A 5338-nucleotide genomic window follows, 5' to 3' on the forward strand; every position below is an offset into this window, starting at 1 on the left:
GACACTTGTTCGAATTAAAGCATCATATTATACAACTCATCTAAAATGGCTGTCAATTTCATGGACTACCGAATGATGATCCTAACTCTCACCTTGATAAATTCATATCTTTTTCGAACTCCTACAAAAACAGCCAGGGATAGGACAAGATATAGTCCGGCTATACTTGTTCCCCCATTCCCTCACTCACCGTGCGTAGACATAGTTTGAATGATTGGAAAAAGATTCCATCACATCATGGATGGAGATGGCTACTAAATTCCTAACCAAATATTTCCCTCCTTCTAAACAAATCAAGCTTAAGAATGACATCATTAACTTTAAACAAAGTTATGATGAATCTCTTTACACCGCATGGGAGCGATTCAAAACCCTGCTGAAGAAATGCCCTAATCACTAGCTAGAACATACAACTCAAATCTGTACCTTCTACAATGGTCTTACAGTAAATCATAGGATGACGATCGACATAGCAGCTTAAGGAAATCTGATGAACCAAACCACAGACAAAGCATGGGAGTTGCTCGACAATATGACAATGCATCATCATGACTGGAATAGTGGTGAAACAACTTCATCGTCTGCTCCACTCTCCGCGCTTAATAATCAAACGGAGGCCATCAAATCCCTTACAGATAAGATGGAGTCCTTTGCTAAACAACTCAAAGAATTGAAGACACAACCTCAACAGGTTAACCAGGCTCAGCCGTGTACTAATTGTACCAACCCACAACCCACTTAAGAATTTCAAGTTAAGTAAGAGAATCCTGACGGTTCAGTCTGTTTCATTCAATACGCTGCTCGTCAACCAAATCCCAGATTCAATCAACAACCTAGGGTTAACCAATTTCAAAGAAATAACCAACCTTTTCGCTATCGTTACCCACCTTATCCACCCCAACAACCTCAACTGACCTACAATCAACCACTTCCACTCACTGGACCACCAGCTGAGGAAAATTCTCCAACCAGCCAAATTACGAAAGTAACCAACCCTGCTCTTGGGACTTACGATCAGTTGACTCACTTCATTCAAGGATAACAACAGCTAAATCAGAGAACCGCATCAAGACAAGACCAGCCAGAGATACTCATGTGAAATCAATTGGCTCTGCTCAAAAGTCTAGAAACGCAGCTCAGACTGTTATCACAATACCTTGAAACCCGACCACAAGGAAGATTACCTAGTAATACTATCCAAAATCCCCACATAGAGGAAGCTAAGCAAATGGATTCCATTATCCCAAAATAAGAACCACGGAAGAGGTCAGCTAGGCTTAAGAACAAATCAACATATACTCAGAAGTTGCCCACTCAAACTCCAGTTCGTGTACCTTATCCCGGAAGGCTACTGGAAGAACCATCCAAGCTTGATACCTACAAACTTGACAGAAGATTCCTGGACACCATGTTCAAAGTTCTCAACTAGAAGAGATATATATGAAGGCTTCTCTCTACAAAGGAAAGGATACCAGATTCCAACAAAATTCCTGATATGGCCGAAAAGGACGGTTTTATTTGTGCGGTGTCGTTAGGTCACAAAAGGTCAGAATCCGTTACAAAGAGGGAGTAATGGTTTTATTATTTATATTTAGCTGGATTTCCTAGCTATAATTCACCTACTTGTCTTCCTTTTAACGATTAAGTGGGAAGTATAACTCAGGTTCGTATTTTTTTATGTTTGCTCAGTTAGATAGTTAACCCTAGTGATAAGTGGTGATAGATTAAGATTAACTAAGGTAACGTAAACTATAAAGATAAAAAGGGATAGGTATGAAGAATCGAATACTGATGGAGGGTTGTTGAAAGAGTTTACCTTCTTAGAATAAACACTAAACCTCAATCAACTGGGCTATGAACCTAATCAATTTGTCACTAAGAGTTTAGGCTTTGATGATTCTGGCTAAGACGGATATCCCTACTCCCAACGTTAACCTTAGAGGGTTTAAACAACCTTATGGATAGAATCCTCGGTACATGAATAAAATGGTATATCCCTAAAGGAAAACCTAGGCTTTTCTTAATCCTAGTTGGTTAGCTATAGTAACTGATATGACCAAAACGGACCGTTTTGTTTATGCGGTGTCGTTAGGCCGCAAGGCGTCAGAATCAACCACCAGCAAGGGGGTAATGGTTTTAAATTTATATTTAACGGTGCCTAAATCTTACTACTCCTTATTATGAGTAAGGGAAGTATGACCTAGAGTCGTATTTTTGAGATATCAGTAGAATCGAACCTATATCTAAAGGTTAAGATAATTCTAAGGTGCATGAGTAGTGGTTTATTACCTAATTTTGGGTTTTCTAGTTTATAAGATAAAGTAAAGTAAATATGATAAAATTTGTACTTCAGATAAGGCTAAAAAAAGTGCATGATATGATTTCGTCAGTTACTTTGTCGAGATTATGGAATGCTGGATCATGGATAGGTAGTGACCTTGTATTCATTACACTAGTCCTAAACGCCCCTATCATAAGACATGTCACTGGGTAAAGCGATATGCTTGAAGATTCTGAATACAGGCATACACGTTCAGACGGCTCATCCAATTGAGCGACTCGGTTGGGTGACGTATTAACATTCCACAATGCTCTAAACTTTCTTAAGCATAATAGGATACATGGTTTTCCATATCCGAGAGACGTGATGTGCCTCGATACTTTCGTTAATGATTGGTTTTAAAAGATAGCTAGGCCCTTAAAAAGAGTTCAACCATAAGGAACACCATGGCCAAGTGAAGTTGACTTCCATTAACACGTTCGTTTTCCTAATGGTCCAATCCTTTATGTGTTCGAACAAACGGTTCCTTAATTAACCAAGAATCCCTCAAGCAGGGTGCAATTCTTGAGACCGTGTTATGGTGAAGTGTACTAGTCAGCACTAACCGTGTTACATGGCCTTACTTAGCAGATGTACAGCTTACAACAACCGTTGTGCTTCAGCTTGCACGTACAAAGTTTATATGCTTGGTGACTACACTTGCACGGTCTAGGATCGACGATGTACTAGGGGTCTAGTTAGATGTTTCACTACGAAAGAGTCCTTAGTTGGAATCCAAGGCTTGGTGGACTTACTACAACCGGTGTGCCTCAGTCAAACTCACGTTGTATCCGATAGACTTCTCTTACCAAGGGGTGACACAGATAGTGTACTCTGTATCGGGGTTCGCGACTTTCCAATAACAGAGCCAATAACTACGTTCTATTAGTTGGAAAAGCAATTGAGTTCAAAGCATAATCGGAAAGCATTTTGACAACATACATAAGCCATAATATAATTTTGGCATTATAACTGACTATGTCATAACATACATCTAAAGATAACTACTCGCTAATTATGGCAAAAGTATCACAAAGCATAATAATGGAAGACATTATATAAAGACAAAGGATAGAAGTACCAGTAGATTAAACGAGTTCTGAATACAAAAATGACAACTTTAAACTCCAGACCGCTCCTAATACAATCTTCGGCGTTCTTCACCGGGTACTAGGTTTCCCGCACGGAGTCGAAGACCTTGAGAGTATGACTAATATTGTAAAAGAGAGAGAAAGAAGTGAATTGAAGTTTGTGTTGAAATGAAAGATAAAGACCCTTTAAATAAGCTTGAAATTTGCCTGCAAACGGCTGGCAGGCCATTTGGCAAGCCATTTGCAGGAACCGTTTGCCAGACCAGCCCGTTTGCTGTGGCTGTTTAACTTGGGCATGTGGCAGGCCGTTTGCAAGCCAGGAAATCCATTTGGAAACCCGTTTGGCAAGCCGTTTGGCTTGCTGATTTGCTGTATCGTAACTTGATTTCTTATCTTTCACCGTTTTCGCTCTAGAATCTTCGTTTTAGCTCCGATTTACTTGATTCTTCTTGCACCGTCTTTGTAATCACTTTTTCTTCAATTTTAACCGACGAAGCGGGTATTTTGGTGATAAAGTTTGGAACTTTATTGTTTTTGGGCCTTAATACCGAGGTGAAAACGTAACTTTTTAACCGATATCAAATATCCCACACTTAGACTTTGCTTGTCCTCGAGCAAACTTCATTTTTACTTTAAGAATCTTTTCGGGGTTTCTTTTCTAATAGCCTAAGAGTTTTTTTTTATTATAAGAGCGAAAGATAAGGTGCGTCATATATGTTAGGGTTGAAACTATCTCAGAAAGCATACAAGGAGGTTACATGACTTACGCTAAATTTCACGGGTCATTCAAATCACTCAAATCTTTAGGGTTCTCTATAGATCTAAGAAATGAATACACTCATAGCCAGTCATGTTGCACCCATCGTCATAGGCTTGATAAAGACTCAAATCCTTGCTACTAATGTGGAAACTGTAGCAACCATAACTTCTAGGTCATTTGTCAATGATGGAAAGGAATTTTGGAGTGGTGAAGTTGTTTTAAGGGATGAGAAAAAGGGTAATATAGTCTCAACAGACTTTTATTTGGAATTTTGGAGAATTTAAGATAGATAGGAGTGCTGATATATTTGAGAAGCACTTTTGAACTTTTCTCCTTTTTGGAGTGATAAGCATTCGTGGTCAAGTTCTTCTTCGGCGTTTCTCTTTTTAAGTTCTGCTCCTTTTTTCAGAACTTTGAAATATATATATATATATATATATATATATATATATATATATATATATATATATATATATATATATATATATATATATATATATATATATATATATTGAGATTTAATCTCGAGAAACTTTTTGCCGGTAAACTTTTCAAGACCTTTGTCAGGATACTTGAGAGGTTTATAACATCGGGTTTTCGGAGGGAATCTCATTTTCTGGGTTTTTCGAGTGATAGTAAACGAGACGGCCCGTCCTAATCTATAAGGACGAATACATTACATTTGGTAACATCGTGAGGTATTTGACCTCTATATGATACATTTTACAAACATTGCATTCATTTTTAAAAGACAAACTTTCATTACAACCAAAGTTGACAGGCATGCATGCTATCTCATAATATATCCAAACTATGAACGACTTATTATCAATCTTGATGAACTCAACGACTTGAATGCAACGTCTTTTGAAATATGCCATGAATGACTCCAAGTAATATCTTTAAAATGAGCAAATGCACAGCGGAAGATTTCTTTAATACCTGAGAATAAACAAGCTTTCAAGTGTTAACCAAAAGGTTGGTGAGTTCATTAGTTTATCATAAACAATCATTTCCATTAATTTAATAGACCACAAGATTTTCATTTCATTTCTCATAAATATCATCTCATATCAGGCATTTCGCAAACTACATAGAGATAAAAATCATTCATATGGTGAACGCTTGATAACCGAACTAACAGGATGCATATAGAATATTCCCATC

At 37.7% G+C, this 5338-nt stretch overlaps 1 non-coding gene across 1 annotated transcript; it reads right to left on the reverse strand.

Annotated features, from left to right (window-relative positions):
• Positions 1-296: 296 nt before the first annotated feature.
• On the reverse strand, positions 297-402 carry LOC139903269 (small nucleolar RNA R71). The gene has a single exon (XR_011778101.1). It is a non-coding gene; the product is annotated as a small nucleolar RNA R71 (small nucleolar RNA).
• Between the last annotated feature and the right edge of the window lie 4936 nt (positions 403-5338).

Source organism: Rutidosis leptorrhynchoides, chromosome 3 (genome assembly GCF_046630445.1).
Source record: "Rutidosis leptorrhynchoides isolate AG116_Rl617_1_P2 chromosome 3, CSIRO_AGI_Rlap_v1, whole genome shotgun sequence".
NCBI lineage: Eukaryota > Viridiplantae > Streptophyta > Magnoliopsida > Asterales > Asteraceae > Rutidosis > Rutidosis leptorrhynchoides.